Here is a 22,945-nt window from a genome sequence, read left to right on the forward strand (position 1 = left end):
AGCGGTTTGTGTTGCGGTGTGCATATGAACGCTACCATTGCAGGAAAAAAGTTCCGGTTGATGACATACAACAGGGTATGGTTTTCTTATCTGTGCTGGTGTACGTCACACAGGTGGAGATACGGGCCAGTTCATGTGATAGTAAGGCTAATTTCATGATTTTTGGTCGAAAAGTGATTTGTCAAAACTTTCCATCTGACAAATTTGAAATTTGGTTTACTGGTCCTCCAAGGGATGACCTAGTTGTGAGGTGTGGAAAATGTAACAGTTGTGAAACCTGTAGAGAAGTATTTTTAAGGCTATAAATTTCTATGATTTCTTCTGTCAAAAAAAATCATATTTTCAAAACTTCTCATTGGACAGCTTTGAAATTATATATACTAGTTCTCCAAGAAATAAGCCGGTTGAAATGTATGCAAGCTGTAGTAAAATCTACAGTGTAATATTTTGAAGGCTTTTTTGGTGATTTTTAGTCCCCACGGACACCATCCCGGGGACTTATAGGTTTGGTCATGTCCGTGTATGCGTCCGTGTGTGCGTCCGTCCGTCCGTCCGTCCGTCCGTTCACGCAGATATCTCAGACATGCCCAGGTCAATTTCTTTCAAACTTTGCACAAGGATAGTACCCTACCCCATACAGATGCACGTCGATGTGTTTTACAATGCAATCAAATTTGGCTGTGTTAGAGGACTTTTTAGTTTACACCTCCATAGACTCCCATGTATAAGTCAGTTCTCCATAGACTCCCATGTACAACGCCAAGAAAAATAAAAATTTAGTTTCTCATCGTATTCATATTGCAAAAAGGATGCAGTGACACAGTTTTTAGTCCCCACGGATGAAGTCCAGGGAACTTATAGATTGGGTCATGTCCGTCCGTGAGTCCATCCGTGAGTCCATCCGTTCACTCAGATATCTCAGATATTTTGACAAAATGTCAGGTGACCTCGGTGACCTTTGACCTCAAATATACATATTTGTCCATAACTCAGTAACCACAAGTGCTACACCCTTCATATATGGTATGATGGGACACCTTATGACGCCACATATTGTCCCTCATTAATTATGTGCATATCTAATTTTGAGCAAGGCAATAGAGCTAGAAGTCTGATTTTTGGTATATAGGGATAACTTAGCAAAAGAATTTTTTTGACAAAATGTCACGTGACCTCGGTGACCTTTGACCTCAAATATACATATTTGTCCATAACTCAGTTACCACAAGTGGTACACCCTTCATGTATGGTATGATGGGACACCTTATGACACCACATATTGTCCCTCATTAATTATGTGCATATCTAATTTTGAGCGAGCCAATAGAGCTAGAGGTCTGAGTTGTGGTATATAGGGATAACTTAGCAATACAATTAAGTTAACAAAATGTCACGTGACCTCAATGACCTTTGACCTGAAATATACATATTTGTCCATAACTCAGTAACCACAAGTGGTACACCTTTCATATTTGGTATGATGGGAGACCTTATGACGCCACATAATAATTAATAATAACATATTAATTAGCAATACATTTTTTTTCATAATGTCACGTGACCTCGATGACCTTTGACCTTGATTGTACATATATGCATAACTCAGTAACCACAAGTTCTATACCCTTCAATTTTGATAGGATATTAGACCTTAAGATGTCACATCTCGTACCCCATTTATTATGCGCATATGTATTTCTTAGCTGGCTAATACAGCTAGAGGTCTGATCTGTTTTCCCAATTTAGAACCATAACTTAGACATGCCCCATGTGTTTCAAATTGGGAACAACGACATAGACCTATGTGCCCATAGATCTCAACATATACACTCCAGTGATTCCAGTGTTTTCATTAGAAGCCGGCAGCCGGCGAAATTGTACGTCTGTGACAGCACTTTCGCCGGCTGTAATTTGGGGGAAAATATTATAAAATGGCACAAACTTTGGTTAATACTTCACAAATTATGACCATCGACTGAGTGACAAAAGTACACGACGTTTGGGCTTGGCGCGACAAACGAGCCAAAAACGGACGAACGTGCACACGTACAGTCATCGTCCGCTCGCACGGCTCGTTAGCCAGACAGGAGTCTTCCACTGAGGCTGTACGTCAAGTTGTTTTACTGCTAGAGCAGCTAACTTTTTTGTTTCATTGAATTGGTAAATAAAGGGTTGTATCTCACACCTTTTCATCACTTTGAGTTTCTGCATTGACATCATTGTGCATACTGAGTGTAATTATTATGCAAGTATTCCCTGTATTCTTGATATCAAAAAAGTCAAAACTGACTTTGTCCCTTTAAACTGAAAGAGAAAAGGAACTACTTACCTGGGATTTTCTAATGGCTCCTGTATAATTTTAGTGTGACATGTTTTAATATGAACAACATATTCTGTTAATTGAAATGTAAATTCGATACTACATTCAGTTAGGCATTAATCACAAAAAAGTTTTTCGCCAAATTCATGGAATATCTGCCAGTAGTTGTAGTACTCTTTATTGAATATAACAAAAGTTACTGTTGCTTCCCTGTTGATTCTAGTACACTGTAATATCAACACATAGGATGATAACTTAGGTCACTGACCATCTCTGTAACTGTTTGTGTTCTCATGGAAAATGTCATCAGACAGTGACACAGTGAAGAAAGGACAAACAAAACAAATGATATGAGTAAGATGGTACATTGTTCCTACTTAACACACAAAACCACAAACAGTTTTTGTTTTTAAAATACAGACTTTTTTACACTGACATTTAACAAAACTGGATAAATTGCTGTTCAAATACCTTGCCAATGTTATGCTGCCGCCGCCGCGACACGACATCCCCACCCAAACCTCGGCTTCCTTCTCCACCTATAATTTACATTTCTCCGCCTGGGCAAATTTCTACTTATACACTCCAGTGATACAAGTTTCTTAATGACCACATTTCCCTGCCTCATCAAGACTAATACTCCTATTACAAGTGGGGACTATGTCATTGTCAATGGCTTGTTGTCAAAAACTCTACTTCAAAAATGCTTCTCCAACAGCTTTGTAATTTGTTATACTGGTTCCTATGGATGACCTAGTTTAGACGTGTGCAAATTGTGGTGAAATCTGTATTGTAGTATTTTTATAGAGCTATTTCTGTGATTTTAGTCAAACAAAGCATATATTTTTATAATTACTCAACCCACAGCTTTGAATATTGGTATACTGGGAGCTAGTTCAGCTCCTTGGTATTGAATTTGCTATTTAGTACTATTTTTTGTAATTTCAGTCAAAACGTGTAGTCTTCAAACTACTTGTTTGACAGTTTTGGAATTTAGCATTCAAGTCTCTTGGAATAACCAAGCTTAGATGTCTTGAAACTGTGTAGTCTACTGCAGTTTTCATGTTTAAGAGTATTTCTGCTTATTTTGGTCAAAAAAACCTTATTATTCAAAACTACTTATTACTTAGACATCTTTTAAAAGTTTTATGCAAGTTCCAAGTGTGATAACATCTGCAATTTGTGTTAGACTTGTACAGGATCAGCAAATTTTGGATTTTAGATTTTTTACCATTTTCATGCAATTTTAAGCTTTTGTTGTAAACTTTATGACAGCGACAGTGTTATTGATGCAGTTTGTTAAAGAAAATGTCAGCTTGCCTCTGTATAAATGTTAGTGCCAGATCTGTGTTGATCAAATCCCTTATCACACAATCCAAAAACTGGAATTGTTCTGATGATTATCATCAGAGTTTTGCTAAGATTTAATATTAGGTGTACAGTTTTTGCAGCCGGGGGTCATTTCTGGTGTCCCCTACGTAATAGGATTGCATTATATCACATACCATCGGGAACCCTGGCAACTGAACTTGGGGAAGTCCTTGCAAATATCACCCTTACTGTAGAACAATTCAAGGATTTGATTTGAAAAAAATACAGCAATAAAAAATGAAATACCATCAATCATTCTGTCATATTTACAGAGTATCACTCTACCTGTTGACTGACTTCTATTCCTCTTCAGTTAGTTTTGTTGTTTCAAAATGGTAAATTTATGATCGCAAAATATGGTTAGAATAAATACTTGCCTATAAATTGTTTAGTTGTGGCAGAGCGGTCAATTTATGATCACAACTATATTTTCAGAAAGTTTGTGGACCATAAAGTTTTTGAGCTAGACTGAGAGACAAACAATTCCTTTAGATATAATATATGGTAGCTGTCAGTCAGGCAATCTGATCCAAGACTACAGACTGCGCAGACCGCTCTTGTTGCAAGTATGCAACTTTTATGGGAATTTAATGAATTTCTTTCCACTTTATACCACAGGTCCTATCACTTAGTTCAAAGCATCATTGTAAATTTGAATGTTTACTTATGTAAGCTAAAATGACATTACAGCGACATTGAAAGTTGTGTCCTCCAGAACTCTTTTTCCTACACTCAGAAGGCAATAACATGAAACTTATCTAATACTTTTTTAGTTTGGTCCACAGGAATCTGTCAGCTCTTGGATTTGTAATTTTTACGCTAGTACTATCAGTAAATTCAATCATATTCGAACTCACAACATATGTCACCTACCAGTACTGTAGTCACCAAGTGAAGGCAAAACAGCTTGATTAAATAAATCTTCACGTTTAATTAAAATGTGCCTTACTTTGGTCTGATATTCAAGTGGCTGATTTTTTTTTGTAGCACTTTTATTCAGATTTGTCCCTGTAAGGTACAAGATGACATAAATAAAGCATTAGTTGATACTCTTTGCTGTTTTTGTGCGCCAAAATTACAGTGGAGCTGCATCACTCAGTAATGAACTGGTTTCCTGGTTAGATAAGGAGAACATGTCAGGACACATTTGGATTTACTTACTTCTTCAGTCCGGTCGTCTGTTTATTTCTGCATCCATGACATCATTAACACAGAAGTGATGTCCTGAAAATGGTTCTACACCATTTGTTGTGTGTACGGTAGATCAGTCGTACCAGACACTCTTCATTCTGGTTGTCCATTAACACCTAACAAGTATTCCAAAGGAAAATCAATGCAGAGTATTCCAAATGTACTTAGGTCACCCGATCAGCACGGTGGCAGTGTAGTTTCGTATCCCTGTTTGCAGTGTTCTGAAGTGATAATCCGTAAAGGAAGATGAAGATGAAGTGTTTGGCAGGATGTGTCGCCTTCTGGATTTAGCCGTTGCTAAGCAGCCCAAAGTATGTTTTTGAAAATCGACCATTCCGAAGAACAGTTATTATCATTTCAAAACTGCAAAACATTGGTCACTTGGTGATGATATTATTATTAATCCTACATGTGTCTTTTATTAGAGGAAGGGTTTATACATGTCATATTGTTTAGGTACAAATTATAACGTTGATGGACACATTAGTAATAAGTGAGATGCCATAAATTTTAAAAATCTTATCTGAGACATCAGCTCATATTTGAGTGTTTGCGTGACTCACACATGTACGTTTTTATATGTTCATAAAATTATACCAAAATTAAGATTTTGGTATGCAAAACCCATTTGCCCATAATATATCGATAGACAAGATAATGTGATGCAATTAAAGGTTAGGAGTTTTTGTGTCTCACAAACCATAAAAGTCAACCGTGAAAATAAATTCTCAACACTTTTTGTAAGTCTTTGATCCCTGTCTGAAGCTTTTTGTCTAAACATTTCAGGCCATACAGTAGAAGTTGTGTACTGCTATATCATACCGGTACAGCAATTAAGAGGCTTGAACTGTTAGTTCTTCCGGGCATGACTTGTTGTACAGTGATTCCTCTGACTTGTCCGTGCAGTGCTCACGATTTTCTGTTTACGTAAAGTGCAACCTCTGCCAAATGGCTTTGCACTTTTTTAACAATAGTGAATTGTGTGTTTTGTAAAATACCGCAGATGAGCGGATTCCCTCGTACCTTTCCGTGTTTTTGGTCTACTGGTATTTCCCTAAAGCTGAAGTCATCCATTGTGCTCTGATTTTCAGGTAACGCCATAAACTGCTTTTTTCATGGTGAAGAGCCACCTGTCTGTTCAAATTATACAGCTTGCATCGCCACATGACACATTTAGGTGGAGATATACAGTGTGTATATGGTCAGTATATCCAGGAGACTATTGGCTATGCAATAATTGGACATAATAGTATCTAAGAATAAAATATCAACTATGGCATTCATAACCAATTTCAAAGCCCATTCCGAAAGGATAAATTTAGTTATTGACTTCAAAAGTATGCAATTTCAGAGATTGTAAAACTTGAATTACAGATAAATGATTAAAGTAATTAATTAATTTATTAATTAATTAACTATCCATCATCAAACTGGATATGTAGTACAAATTTAATATAAATCATAAATGACCCAAATGTAAGTTTTACTGATAATTTTCAAAATAAAGTGAAATTCCATCAGTTCTACTACTTTTTAGCTTTGCTGTCAGTGACGCAGAGCTTATGTCATCGTCGTCGTTCATCCGTCCGTCCATTGTCCATCATCCGTCAACAGTGACCTTCTCCTCTGAAACTGCAAGTCCATTTGCTTTGAAATCTGATATGCACTTCACTGGGCTGACCTCACTTAAGTTTGTTCAAATCGTGGTGATATTTGCATAGTTGTATTTTTTTGGCATTTTTTGATGTTTTTGGTAAAAAATCTACTCTGAAACGGCCTGTCTGATTGCTTTGAAATTTGATATGCAGTTTACTCATGGTGACTTCAGTTAGATATGTTCAAATTGTGGTGAAATTTGCATATTTGTATTTTTAAGGCAAATTTTGTCATTTTTGGTCAAGAAATCTTTAAAAATCTTCTTCTTCAAAATTACGGGTCAGATAGCTTTGATGTTTGGTACATAGGTCCCTAGGGATGATCTATTTCAGATTTGTTCAAAGTGCGCAGGAATATGCAAATTTGTATTTTTAAGGCAATTTTTGTCATTTTTGGTCAAAACTTTGTTTCATCAAAGTCGCTTGTCTGACAGCTTTGATATTTGGTATAAACGTTTCTGGGGATGAGCAAGTCAATAAAAGTAAAAACTGTAATTTTTGAGTCGAAATGTACTTTTTGCTAATTGTGTAGCTGACCACAAGCTTGCGTATTTGTGCGTACTTGACCCTAATATAAATGAATTAAAGGATGAAACTATCATGTGACCATGCATGCACAACTCAGAGTGCGGGGGTGTGTAACATTTGGGTAGAGATAGGTGTTGCCTAGCAACTTCCGTTATCTTGGATGTCCCTTCATTGGCAGACACAGAAACATCAGCACCCTATTTATTTTTACGTCAACGTTTCCCATTTCATATCAAGAGGGTAGGGGAGTTTGGATATCCCAAACCAGCCTGATGTAGTGTCGGATGACATGACATCTTCAATCCGCTCAGTGAATTGTCCATGATATATCCAGCAGACATGAATGCCTCTCTGTCGGCTTATCGGCCATAGATTTAAGAAATGCCGTCTCTCCCCCCCACCGTACATAAATGCAAAATCCACACAACAAAAATGGGCGCTAACATACAATGTACCCATGCCAGTGTTTTCCAACCATCAATCATATCCACTGCTTAAATTGTTCCTGTTTATTGAAATGATATTGTAACTACTTACCAACTTTCAGAAGCCAGTTTCAAGTGTGTGCGGCAGTCATAGACTAGAAGGTGTTGGCAGGGAAACCATTTTTTTTATCACTATTTGCTCAAGTCAATACATTCCATACTAGAAGGCATTGTTAGGGAACCCATTTTCTTATTACTTTGCTCAAGTCAATGCCTTCTTTACTTTCTAGTGACAATGTACCAGGGTATTTCAGTTGCCAGTATCTCAGTTCAGGGCCTGGATGGATAGTATGGACAACAAAGGATGCTTTCCTGACAATCAGAATGCCACTGAAAAATGTTAGACGTCTCCATTTGGTAATGATAAAACCATAAACCAGAGTTACTGTAATTGAAAACTTTGTTTTGCGCCCACTCAGAATTGTTTTGAACTAGGTTAACAAGGTACGCTATGAACAAACTCCCATAGAAAATCTTACACACGACATTTTAATTTTACTTAATTATTTTCTTTCACAGCATTATCGAGGGCCTATAAAAAAATCAAAAAGGGACTTCTCTTTCCCCGCCAAGATTTGCACTAAGAGTGACATTTTGCAAGAATACAGAGATTTAAATACATTTACAAAATTTGAAAACAAAGATTTTAGGCTTAAGATACCCAGTATTTAAAGTGCTATTCATTGCTTTTTTTACCTTTTTTGACACCGAGAAAACTATGCTATCTTATCAGGAATCAAGATGGCATGCGCCTCGAAAGGGAGAGACTTACACTTTTGCTCAAACTTTCCTTGAGAAAACTTTCAACCATGCTCTTAGTAATTAAATCAAGAACAAAGACCAAGGGTCACCGTGCAAAGTTTTGGTATGAGATAAACAAACTACCTGACAGTTCTTTTGTGAGCAGGTAAATGTTACCGGGTTCCCCAGTCCCATCAGGCTTCTCCCTGGTATAGCAATGCAATCAGATTAGGGAACAGCAGAAATTTTACCAGGGTTCCCAAATCATTTACCAATAATCCCCAACCTCAGTGAAAACACTACCTGATATTTAACAATATTTAAAATTCAAAATGGTTGCCACCCCTGTACCGGTATTATCTCTGTTGGGAAAAATGAGATTTTCAATTTTTTGAAAAACTGAGACAGAAAATATTTCCCTTTCTCCAATCAGCCCCAGGTGAGTGGTACATCAGAAAAACATTGTATGAAAATGAGAAGACAAATATCTGTATCAGAAGTGCATTTCAAAAAGGATAAACCTGCCATATTTATTTGAATTTTGTAATCTATGAGAAGTCGATGGTTCATACTCCACTGGAACTTTTAACACAGATTGTTGTAGGAACACTGCAGAACTCTCCCCCATTGCATATACATTGTATGCCCTCGTTCCTCCGAGCGCATAGCTGCCAACAGTATAGACTTCATTTTGTAAGGTTTCAGCCAGCATTCTCGTGAAATTCACAAGTTGTTCCCACCAAAAAAGATGAAATTTTGAGAATTTGCCCCAAGCAAAATTTGTTACTATCTCCCTCAGATCAGCTACACATAGTACCATATATCTTCGCTAGGTTGACACACAAGAAAGCCTCCACATTCATGAGAGTATTTATAGTTTAAGCTGTAGTGTGATGTTTAACTGAAAGATAAGATATCACGTACAGTCATTGATTACATTTCAGTGACAACTATGATGTTAACCCTTATAGTGCCAAAGTCAGTCTTTTGTCACCTTTATAAAATATAACGCAAACAACAACATTTTTTTCAGATCCAGACGATTATTTTTAAAGACTTTTCTCGGAATTTTGATCAAAGTACTGCGGCCAATAAAATTTTGTGTCCATTTGGTCTACAATTATGGCAGAAAAATACAGAAGTGTTAAAGCTTGGTAAAATGGTGTACTTAAACTTTGATTGGATCAATTATAGCTCTCAATTAAAGGTTAATGTGATAGCTCTTACTTCAAAACTGTGATGAACCAGCCATTCAGATTTAATGCGAGTATTAGTACAATTATGACATTCAATCAACACAAAAAGAACCATCTTTCCACATTATTTGTGGGTTTGTAGTCATAACAAGGTTCAGCATTAATTTAAAACTATTGCTAGAAAAATTCTTCTTGTCATACTAGAATTATTACATGAAGAGTTACAGATTCAGAATTGTTTTTAAGATGCATGTGCCAAGTTCAAAGGTTAACGTTACAAAGCTGAAGTGGCCGTCACATGTACAAGTCTAAGATGTCTCTCACTGGCGGTTTGTTCCCAGGTACATTTGTGATATGGAAACACCGGGGGGGTCCCAGACCCTGTACACTGATAGAAACAACCTTTTCCCAGAAACACTTGTACAACTAGAGGAGCTTTTCCGAGTAATTTTCGTTTACAATCATATTTTTTCTGGTTCCTCTGTCTCGGTCTTAGGAAGCAAGTGCTTTCTTCCCATCTGTGAAGTCAGAGGTTATCATGCGATTCTTCTGTCCGTGTCTTGTTTTCTTGGAACTACAAATTCCTCAGATTCAGAAATGGATCAGCCTGAAAGTCCCTGTATTTTATTGCAATCATTTTGTGTTGACATGGTGTTGGCGGGTTTCCATACATTGATGACACGCCCCTGGGGGTATTTTTTTGCTACCGTTTGTTGGTAAATTTGTTTAAAAGGCCAGTGTTGACACGCTTAGTCGAACTGGAATGGACCGTAACAGTAACTAACTTGTACGCAGCCAACTGAATCAGGCTTTGTGCAGGTAGATGGCTAACAACTGGCTCAATGAAATGTCTGTTATCCTTAATGCAAATCCCATCATGTTTCACGTGAAATCATTCTTAAAATTTAACTTCTTTTTTTACATGATAAGCACAAATAAATACCGTTGCCAACAGTTCAAAGTCCAATGACCAAAGAATTCTGCAAGAAGTGTTTTTCTTAGCCCATACAATTAGTATATATCTTTTTCATTGCTATCGTAGTTTCATAATTTACGTTAGAAGTGCACAGAAGTGAACAGGGTGTCCACTTTGCTGCCGAACGATTTGCATTGAGTACATATCTAATCTAAGATCTTTATTTGCATATCATATGATAATAGGCGCGTAATCTCCACAACATGCTAATTCTTGGAGTTCTAAACAAACCCCTTACTGACCAAATAAGGGAGGTAGCCCTCCTCTTACTCGTAGTGGCCTTCCAATAACATTATTTCTGATGGAGCTTGTGCCTACAACAAGTCATAAATTAAAATTTATTCGTAGGGATATTTAGGGTGTCAAGTTAGTTGGATTTAATAAGTAGTGTGTCTGGAGTGACTCCTTTATCCATTTCCAATTCCGACACAAGCGGACATCATCTTGACACCAGCCTGCCTTCCGCATCGCACACAAAGACACCTTGAGTATCAGATCTTCAGGGGCACAAGATACCGGCAGTTTGAGTGAAGTAGAGTGCATCAGTAAGTTTCGCTCTTTCTTACTCTTTTAGATTTTTTCCCCCATCTTCTGCATCATCCGCATACCTATAATGATGCCACTGTTGTGAGGACATTGAAACAAGATCCGGTGGATGTTAAGTAAACAAAGGAAAGACAGAATTCTGTATCCCAGGAAGGAAAGTTGCTGAAAATGTCATGTTGTTCGCAAATGTGGTGGAAACTTTTCAAAAAAGTGTTAAAAAAGACTCGGCATAAGTAGTAAGGTTTTTCGAAACAGTGCAAATTGCTTACAACAAATTAATCACAATATCAAAAGATTTTATGCTAAAATGCCAACCTAATTACATCCAAGTTAAGCCAAGAGCAAATTTGATAAAAAAGAGCATGAAAAAAGTTAAAGAAAGTTACTGTGAAATCCTTTTTAATATAGGTTTTGTGCATGTATACATTTTTGGATGTTCCATAGAACTTGCCGTATTGGATGAACTGTACCATAGAGGAAGTGGCAAGGAAAAAGTGTTTTGCGGCATTTTCCCATAGTTTTAACACTGAGATAAGCCAGAAAGTGGCATATTCGTTCACAATTGCTGCAAATTTTCCACGGCAAAACTCTGTAGTTTTCTTAGTTACCACCGAGATCTGCTGAAAGACCTGCACAGCCATTGTATCAAAATATCCAATTGATTCCAAGATCTGACAATTTTGCAGAGAGCTTCCTCCTTTGGAAAGAACAAGCTTTTTCAGAAGAAGTATTGTTTCAGTTATTCATTTTATTCTGTTTTTAGTCAAATGTTTGAAATGTTCATTTTTTGCAATATATGCGGAATCACACACAAGAAAATTTGAAAAAGTATGCCAAGTTTGTAGGAGAAATACCCCTTGATTTCATTTTCTGTGAAAAAAAAAACTAGAAAATTTTAGCTGGTAGGAGAGCTCAAACAAAGAAACAAAGTAGCAAAAAGCTTGGAAATCTCATTTTGATTGACAGGAGTTGGTTTCCCCAAATCTGATTGGATAACAGCATTTTATGTAAATGAGATGATCTGTTGGTATGAGGTACATACAATCTGCATATATTTAAATGAGTTTCTATTGGTCATGGTCTCAGAGTATCACATTTCATATACGAAAGCACTCTGTTACAGGAGGAGTTCAGTGTTAATACATGTAGGTGTATAAGAATATAATAATATATCTCTACTGGTATTAAGATGAAATTTCATAATGATTGAAATAAAAATTTTTATTACTTACTTGCAATGAATATATATATGTTAGGCTTCAAAGAAAAGTGACTTGATGTCCTTAATGTGATTGGCTATAAAAAAAATTATGCAAATGGCAATAAATTTCAAACTAGTGAACATGTACCCAGGATTTTCACCCATTATTTTTTACCACACAGTTTTGCATTTCCCTCAAAATTTAATAGTTTAGTAATTTTGCCAGGTTTTGCCCCATAATGCACTGTTAAAAAAATTCCCTAAACCTCTTTCAGTGCAAAAGGTGTTACAATCAACACCTAATTTACAATTTGGGGAGGGGCTTGTTGACTAGGCGGCCCAGGACTAATGTTGGGGGAGGGGCCTGACAGAGTGGGTTACTCCATGGTGATATAGAACGGCAAACTGAATCTCAAAGCTACTTGTTTATTTGGACTGTGAGGGGGAGGAAATGGAGTGGCGTGTGTGGGATGGATCAAGACTTTGGGAAAACTATATTTAAGCACAATGGAAGCTCAAAGGGTCTGCAAATATGCGTACCTGGTAAAATGCTACGTGGGTGGGGAAAAAACCTCGACATATGTTAATACAAATGGCATGCCCCTGTGTAAGACAAAAAGCGAGGTTTCAGAAGCTGCATGGCAAAGATTTTTGAGGTTTCATGTCTCCTGTAGAACTGACATGCCTTGTGACTGAGGATGAAGTAATAAAATTCTTTGTTTCATGTCCCTGCACACATCGCTTTTTTGGAGGTTTACAAAAAAAAATTACAGTGTATTTGAGTAGGACTTTACCCTGTGTCCTGCATATACAAATCTTTTGTTTGCAAATATTGTGAAAGGTATTTAATAAAAGACCTGCATGTCTGCAGAATATCACGTTGTAGTGTAAATCATAGCGTTGAAAAAGAAGGTTATGCTTTGATTGTTGATTTTGAACTCATATCACATGGAAACACTCAAGTAGTTTGTAAATCTGTCAGTTTACAGTAAAACTTTCTGTGTGCATTTCTGAACTGGTGAGCCGTTCACTTTTCAAAAGTTCGAGCGGACGCAGAACAAAGAATTTACTTATGCTGGCCAGACAGATACTTAACCCAATTATGAGTTTCAGTGATCTGTTGACAGGTAATGTGTGTGACTTTATCAATAGATAAGTGATTTAAGCGTGGATATATGTCATGACAATAATTATTGGAGAGTGACCAGAGGACCATTTGGTTGTTCGTCATAGCAGGAGTTTATGTAAAAATTAATAAATCAATGACTATGAACACTGTTGACAAAAATCAAATATATCTGTCATTATTGTATACTTACAAAGGTAAACTACTGCACTCCAATTCTGAATGTTATTGATAATCAGTTTTCATGCCAAATTCACACAGCTGTAGTACAGACCCTGTTTTTAATAAATTAATGATTATGAATATTGTTGATAAAGTGTAATTTTTGTCCTCATTATTGTATACTTGCAATAGTACACAACTGCATTGGAATCCTAAGTGATGATCCGTATTTATGCCAAATGGATGCAGTTGAAGTACTGACCCTGTTATTCATAAATTTACGATTATGAAGAATGTCGATAAAACTTTAATATTTCTGTCATTATGTATTTACTTGCAAAAGTACCCCATTGCACTGGAGTCACAAGTGGCAGTTGGGTACACAGTTCAGCGGTTGTTGGCCATATTGAAACGTCAGCATACCTAGTGAAGTTAATGGTTGTCCACCCAACACCGACACTGACGTCACGCCAGTGTGGTGCGCTAATTTTGAAGCTAATCCCCCAAATGCAAATCAGATATGTTGCCGTTAAAGTGGAAATGGCCCGAAAATGGCCTGAATTCTCAACGATGCTTTATTGCTCGATGGCCCAGGCTTTACATGTCGCATGGCCAGGTGTAGAACAAGGTCGGCTTTTGATACTTGACCCATCGACCTGTCCCCATGCGGTAGAAATTTTGGAAATCAAGCAGCAGCAGTGAAGAAAAGGTGAGTTATTATAAGACCTGTCCACTGCTTGGATGATCAGAGTCTGCTCCCTTCGAATTCCTATTGTTTACTGTTTAGAGAGTGTGACTGCACGTCAAGTCACTGACGTGCAATGCTACTGCTGTCCGTATTAACTTTATTTTTGAGGGTCGATCTGTACTACAAGGCCAAGAAAAATAAAAAGTTTGTTTCTCATCCTCATGCCCGCCAATTCAGACTTGCTGCGTCAACCTTTTTTTCTGCTCACGAGGAAATAAAATGAAAAAAAAAATGCAAAAATAAGCGACAATAGAGCATATCACAGTGCTGTATAAAAGAGAACTGTAAACAAAATAACAGACACTAACATTTCATTCAGAACTGTACACACATGTCACTGTTATATTAAGCAGTCAAAACTACATTGCTGCACTAAAAGTCAAACCACAGAACTGTTGCTATACAAAAATACTAAAGCAACACTGCTGTGCATTTATCTCTGTGTGCATTTCTATGTTGTTTTCATGGGATTTTTTTGCGCGTTCTTGTTGGTTGAAGAATAAAAAAAAATTGAGACAAAAAAAACCCGCGTCACCCCATCATTTTTGCAATATGTCTAAGATGAAAAACAAACTTTTTATTTTTCTTGGCCTAACTGTGTGACTTTGGCACAATCACAGATCATCATGCAAGATTCCAGGGCAGTTTAGTACTTTTGTAAGTACACAATAATGACAAGAAAAATAAAAAGTTTGTTTCTCATCCTACTTGCAAAACTGATGCGGTGACACAGGTTTTTTTCTCTCAATTTTTTTTTATTCTTCAACCAAGAAGAATGCGTAAAAAAAACGTGAAAACAACATAGAAATGCACACAGAGATAGATACACAGTAGTGTTGCTTTATTCAGTATTTTTGCATAGCAACAGTTCTGTTGACTTTTAGTGCAGCAATGCAGTTTTGACAGCTTCATATAACAGTGACATACGTGTACATTTCTAAATAGAATGTTAGTGTCAGTTATCATTTTGTTTACAGTTCTGTTTTATACAGCACTGTGTTAATTGTACTATCATTGCGTATTTTTGCCTTTATTTTTTTTTCATTTCATCCTCATGAGCAGAAAAAAAAAGTTGACATGGCGGGTCTCAATAGATGTGGATGAGGATGAGAAACAAACTTTTTTATTTCTTGGGCCTAATGACAGGAATATTAAATTTGTATCAATAATATTCATAAACATAATTTATCAATAACAGGGTCTTAAGTAAAACTGTGCAAATAAACATAAACACTGATCATCATTCAGGTTTCACGAGCAGTGGGGTATTTTTGTAAGTATACAATAAGGGCAGAATATTAATATTTTATCAACAATATTCATAATCATAAATTTATTGAGTTTTTTACACTCTTGCTATGAATAATAATATCTTATGGCCCTTTGGAGTGACTCTTGGTTTTTTATTATCAATATAAAGCCAAATATATCCCAAAATTGAATGACTTGATGTCACATGTATGTAACTATATTTAGTAACAAACCTGGAACCGCAAACAGCACTATTTTCACGTCTAGAATAACAGCATACTTAATAAAACAACTAAGAAAGAAAATAAAAAAATTGAAAACAACATGTAAGACTAAAATGAACAGCTTTTATAAGCAAGAGGATATTATTGAACTTTGACCCTGAGTCAAGGATCATGTGATCTGGAAGTAAAGGTGCATGTTAGTGTTAACCAATCAACATCAAACAAGATTTATCATTGTATTTATGATGAATTAATCATTGTGTATGTGTCACTATTCACTGCATAACCCCCCCCCCACCCCATGACATCAAGGTCTGTGTATGGTTTTAAGTCGTGACTGAATCTGTGTGTAACCAGCTCATTGAAACACCAGAACTCTTTCATTCTCATTCATCCGTGAACCCTTACATCCAGTAATTACTGGGGGTGTACGGTGTATCTAAAAATGACACTTTGAGCAGTAAAACTTTTCTTTGCAGTTTTCCGCTCTACTAATGATTTTCATTCAGCCTCTAAACAAAGCCAGAGAGCTATTTTTAAAAACGTCACCCATTTCCAAAGCTATTTGTCGTGATTGGACTGGGTGTCACTTCCGGTGCTGATAACACCTGTGCTACCTGACAACGGTTGACGCAAGAGATATTCCTCCCCCTCGGCAATAAGCAACCGTTTGATAATCCGTGCTCTCTGGTTGTGAATAATGTGACAGGCCGTCTGGGAAAGTTTGATATTTTCCACAAGGGTTCATTTCAAGTCAGGTTTGAAAATCTAAAGATGTGTCATGTTTGTGGTTCTGGTTATAAAGAGACCCATATGGCCAGTGAATATCAAAACTGCAGAAGTCAGAAAATTTTCAAAGAATCCATCAATCATGATGTCATCCCCGTTGAAATAAGTCACAGACTAAATGAAAAGTCAGAATTTTAACAAAAAATAGCGTCAATGACACTGTAGCTCCCATCCTGGACTATTTAGTGTTTGTTCTCTGGTCAGATATTTGAACATGTGTGAAAGGGATAAAGTGCATGAAGTGAAAATACTTAAATGTAATGTACTGGAGACAGTGAAATATGTTTAATGTATTTATTCAGAATATAAAATGGAAAAATACAGAATTAAAATATCGTATACTGTGATACAACCATTAACTAAACAAGTCATTGACAATGACAGTCCCCACTTGTAATAGGAGTATTAGTCTTGATGGGGCAGGGAAATGTGGTCATTAAGAAGTATCACTGGAGTGTATATGTTGAGATCTATGGGCAAATAGGTCTATGTCGTTGTTCCCAATTTGAAACACATGAGGCATGTCTAAGTTATGGTTCTAAATCGGGAAAAAGATCAGACCTCTAGCAGTATTGGCCAGCCAAGAAATACATATGCGCATAATAAATGAGGTACAAGATGTGACATCTTAAGGTCTAATATCCTATCAAAATTGGAGGGTATAGAACTTGTGGTTACTGAGATATGCATATATATGTATAATCAAGGTCAAAGGTCATTGAGGTTACATGACATTTTGAAAAAAAAATTATATTGCTAATTAATCCCTATATGCCAAAGTCAGACCTCTAGCTCTATTCACTTGCCCAGAATTAGATGTGTGCAAAATTAATGAGGTAAAGCATGTGTTGTCATAAGGTCTCCCATCCTACTAAATACAAAGGACATAGCACTTGTAGTTACTTATTTATTGACATAAACATATTTTGGGTAAAAGGTCATCAAGGTCACATGACATTTGGTCAAAAAATTTCTCTTCTATAGTTATCCCTATATACCAAAAATCAGACATCCAGCTCTATTGGCTTGCTCAGAATGAGATATGTGCATAATTAATGAGCTACAATATGTGGCATCATAAGTGTCCAATCATACCAGATATGAAGGGTGTAGCACTTGTGGTTACTGAGTTATGGACAAATATGTATATTTGAGGTCAAAGGTCACGAGGTCACATTACATTTGTCAAAAAAAATTCTCTCCTATAGTTATCCCTATATATCAAAAATCAGACCTCTGGCTCTATTGGCTTGCTCAAAATTAGATATGCACATAATTAATGAGGTACAATATGTGGCATCATAAGGTGTCCCATCATACTATACATGAAGGGTGTAGCACTTGTGGTTACTGAGTTATGGACAAATATGTATATTTGAGGTCAAAGGTCACCGAAGTCATGTCACATTTTGTCAAAAAAATTGTATTGCTAGGTTATCCCTATATACCAAATATAGTTATCAAAACAAACCACCAATTGTATGAAACATGGGCCTAAATACAGACAGACTGACATTCACAGACTGGCACAGAGTGATGACATTGACCCCAAGTGTGCCTTGGCCCATGGAGAGTGATAAAGATATAACAAAAAGCTGAATGTAATGATAAAATAGTTAAGTATAGGCCTACAGACACTGAGGGTGAATATGTTACAGCAATTTGATTAGTTTCTTTTCATTTTCTACTTCTGTGATAATTTTTAAGACAATCAAACTGCAAGGCAGTTTTAATATTTAATTGACATAATTTAATTTAATATTTAATATTTAATTATTTTATATAATTTAATTGACATACATGTTATCTTGTACAAGCACACAGCAAACTGTTCTTGATTTTTCATTTACAATATTTGACATAGACTGAAATACATAACATGCCAACAAATATTTACATTTTGCCCATGCACCAGATACATGGAGAGATTTCAACATGCAATCATTAACTCAGAAACCCTATAGGGAAAAGTAAACATTGTTTTCTTCCAGAACAGCTGGTATATCCACATCTGGAGCAACTTACAAACTTAACCAATTACACAAGGATGATGACACAAGAGATAAAGTTAAACTGTGGTGAACTTGACTATTCCTTTCAAATCCTTACCTAACTTGATTGACATCTTAAACTAAAATACACTGCATGTTTAATGGCACACAAAAATACATCAGGGTGTACCATTTGATAAAAGGGGGTTGTCTGGAAGATTGATGAGGAACATCTTTTTTATCTGATGCACTGTACATTCTTTTTTTCCCACTATCCCACCTTTTCTATTTGACAAACCTTCTGTGGCTGATTTTTTTATTGACATTTGTTTGGATTTTTTTCAAAATCTGCCAGGATTTCCCCCCCCCCCCCCCCCCCCTCCATCACTCTTTAACATTGAAAAAAACTTTGAATATATTTGTTGGAAACCAAACCTGCTAAAATCACCTCAGCTATGTTTTTCTCATTATTTTTTACCGCATTTCAACACCAAATACAGTTTACCATTTCAAATGCTTACTGAATCACAACACTATCTTAAACATAGGGCCAATGTCCCTGAAGCTACTATAGACATGGATACAAAATTAAGTATTTCCTGACTGTATGAAATCATCTCACTAAGGTCATCCTAGGGACCTGTTAACCAAATGTTAAAGCTGTCTGACCAGCAGTTTTGAAAAAAACAAGCGACCCAATAGTCGACAGAGCTCTGCTGTGTTATGTAGAGAGCAACTTTTTGTGACATATGTATTGATGAAGATGGTTGAGATCTTTGATAGCTCATTTCAGGATGGCCTGACCTAAAATGGCAACATTAGCTGCAAATATACAAAATTGATGATTTCATCATAATTATGTATAAAATGTATACAAAATATCAAAGCTATCACATGAGTAACTTTTGAGAAACAAATATTTTGACCAAAAATGCCAAAAATTGACCCAAAAATACAAAAATTGAAGATTTCATCAAATTTCACTATATCACACTAGGAGAACCCCCAGGAACCTGTATACCAAATATCAAAGGCATCAGACAAGTAGTTTTTGAGAAACACATTTTTGACCAAAAATGTCAAAAATTGCACCAAAATACAAAATTGCAGATTTCATCATATATTCTATATATCATATTTAGTTTATCTGTAGGAACCTGTATACCAAATATCAAAACTGTCAGACGAGCGGTTTTGATGAAATAAATTTTTGACCAAAAATGACAAAAAAATTCCTTAAAAATACAGATTTGCATATTTCATCACAATTTGAACAAATCCAAATTGGGTTATCCCTAGGGACCTGTATACCAAATATCAAAGCTGTCAGACGAGCGGTTTTGATGAAATAAATTTTTGACCAAAAATGACAAAAAAATTCCTTAAAAATACAGATTTTCATATTTCATCACAATGTGAACAAATCCAATTTGGGTTATCCCTAGGGACCTGTATACAAAATATCAAAGCTGTCTGACCAGCGGTTCATGAAGAAGAAGATTTTTTACCAAAACGCCTTTTTTGGCACTAATTTGTATATTTTCAACAATATCAAAAAATCAAAAAAAGCACAATTATTTCAGGTCAGCCCAAAGTACTTACATGCTAATTTTTTATGTAATCTGCTCAGTGGTTATTGAGATTTTCAATTTTGACTGTTTTTACATTTTTTCACTTAATTTGCATATTTTTGGCAATGACAACTTCATTTGAACAAAATCTCATCTACAGCCCATCATCCATGTACACACCAAATATCAAGATGAAATGCTGCAGCGGTTTTGGAGTTTTTGATGTTGACGGACAGACATACAGACATACATACATACAGACATTTCCCTAGCCTATAAGAATAGCTTCCATTGCCATATATACATATGGCTATGGGAGCTAAAAATTACATTGTGGTATTTCAAATTGTCTGATAGACTAATGTATGAAGAATTTACCAGACAAAAAAAGAGTCACCTACTCTTTGATATTGTCAAATTCTTGGCACCTGAATATGATTTTGCCACCTAAGTTAGTCATAACAATCTAAGGCGGTTGACCATATTTTCAACTCGGCAGATTTCTATAGATAAAACATATAACATTGCAGAAGTCAATGTGAGGTTTTAGTTACAATGAATGGAGAAGATCTCAGATATCATTTATTCGATAAACACTATCAATGTTTTTGTGATACAGGAATTTCATACCAGAAAGAATGAAGAAATGTTTCACGATCAAACAGAAGTTTTTGCCTTGAAAACAATGACATTTTTGTAGAAAGTATTTATATGATACGGTATCTTAAACTCTTGTTGTGGTGAGAAGTCGACTTTTTACCCACAATGCATTGTAACATCATGCAGTTTGACCTTAGCACATGACAAAATCATTTTCCAAATACAAAAACTTCCGCTCACTATGGACACATTCATTACCTGCGATGGAAAAAGAGGGCACTTCAAGAAATACCGGTACTCATTAATGAGCTTTTTAGCTAAACTGTTAGTGACGCAGAGCTCATCAAATAGGTGGTTGTGTGTCCAGCGTCCGGCGACTGTCAACTTTTTACGTTCAAAACTCTTTCCTCAAAATGGCCCGTGCAATTCCTTTAATGGTACAGGTCCTCAGGGATGACTTCAATCAGATTGTGATGAAATATGGAATATTGAAATTTGTATTTTTGAGGCTAATTTTGCCATTTTGGGCAAAAATCTTCTGAACAGCTTATACAGGTCCCTAGGAGTGACATTCAGATTTGTTCAAATTGTAATGAAATATGCAAATTTGTATTTTGAGGCAATTTTTGTCATTTTTAGTCAAAAAATCTTTAAGATTCTTTGTTCAAATTGTGAAGAAATATACAAATTTGTATTTTAAGGCAATTCAAGTCATTTGGGGCATTTTTTTTTCCAAATCTGCTTGTCTGACAGCTTTGATAGTGATGATCAAACTATAATATATGCAAATTATGATGAAATATGCAATTTTGTACTTTGGGGGCAAGTTTTGCAATTTTTTTCCTCAAAAATACATTTGATTGATACCTTTTGATATTTGGTTTACGGGTTCCTAGCAATGATCTTAATGTGATATCTTCAAATTATGATGAAATCTGCAATTGTGTAAATTTTGCTATTTTTGCCATTACGATTTTGGGTTAGACTGTCCTGAAGAGAGCAATCAAAAATTTCCACCACTGACCATATGTGGCGCTGTCTGCATCATGCGCCCTGTTGTATGATCCGCCATGTTGTTTTTCGATGCTACGCAAGGTTTTCACAGATCTTTTTCTGTGAAACCAACAATTTCCTTATCCATCAACCCATTTGTCTAAAGTTAATACATTCTACATTTTACAAAGTAAAACATTTATATCAATAATATTCTTTCAAAGGGACAGAAGCTGTAACTTTTGATGGTTTTTTTTTTTCACTACAGTAAAAACCCTATCAATTGAACCAGAAAAATATAATTACTATTTTAAATTGTCGAATTATTAGAAAATTAACAAAGCCAAAATAATTTTAGTGGTCAAATTATCAGGGATATCAAAGTTTTAAATAGTTCATAAGTGATATACCTACCATCTTGGATGATTTAAACATATAAGGGTGACTTTCCTGAAGTCCTGACAGACGTTCTGTGATGTACACTGTTTTGTTCTATATATTTTATTGAAAATAAAATGTTCAAAACAGCTTGTCATGATTGGCTGGTTGAATTATTAGAGCTTGAGAAAGTCACAGTTTCCATCGGTGGTTGAACTGATATTAGGGTGAAATAAAATTACATTTTGAAAAAATATAGGGTGGTCGAGTTAATAGGGTTTCTACTGTAATTTGATTAGTCTGTTTGTGGCAAGTTCTCGTTCTACTCCCTGAAGACAGTGACACAGCCATCGGTCATCTTGTCAACACAAGAGCGTGTATTCAACGATGTCATGTAAAATAAATGCACTGTTTACTACTGTTGACATTTTGAATTTCAGTCAGACTACACATGTACAGGCTGAATCGGCCGGCTGAATAACATTTACTGTGTATCTCAGCATGCTTTTGGGAGAGGAACAAAAATCTTAACACAAATATTACTGAAAGCTGCTTGAAAAAGTTACAGCTACTATCCATGTACATCCCCTCCTTAACCCACCAAGTGCCAAAGTCTACTTTTGTCACCTTTTTAAAATATACCACAGTCAATTTTTTTCCAATTTTTGCCAAAATTTTGGTAAAAAACTGTAGCCGATGAAATGTGATATCCATTTGGTCCAAAATTATGAAAAAACTTACAGAAAAGTTCACAAAATTTGGTAAAATATTGCGTTTAAATTTTGGTGGGAAAAGTTACACTGTTACAGCAGTCAAAGGGTTAATATACATTGGTTTCACACATGTAGAACAAACACTGCCTGGAAATGGCACAGATTTAGGACAATCCTCCCCAAGTATCG

General features: G+C 35.9%; 1 protein-coding gene across 2 annotated transcripts in view; it reads left to right on the forward strand.

Annotated features, from left to right (window-relative positions):
* The window catches only part of LOC139134629 (transcription factor ETV6-like), an 87,653-nt gene that overhangs the window by 25,060 nt on the left and 39,648 nt on the right, over positions 1 to 22,945 (forward strand). The window contains exon 1 of one of the 2 annotated variants that reach the window (XM_070701587.1): positions 10,907 to 11,008. The exons of the other annotated variant lie outside the window; for it this stretch is intronic. The gene's annotated coding sequence lies outside the window, so the exon portion shown is untranslated. Of the gene's footprint in view, positions 1 to 10,906; positions 11,009 to 22,945 lie in introns of those variants that run through there. 2 annotated transcript variants of the gene reach the window in all.

Source organism: Ptychodera flava, chromosome 1 (genome assembly GCF_041260155.1).
Source record: "Ptychodera flava strain L36383 chromosome 1, AS_Pfla_20210202, whole genome shotgun sequence".
NCBI lineage: Eukaryota > Metazoa > Hemichordata > Enteropneusta > Ptychoderidae > Ptychodera > Ptychodera flava.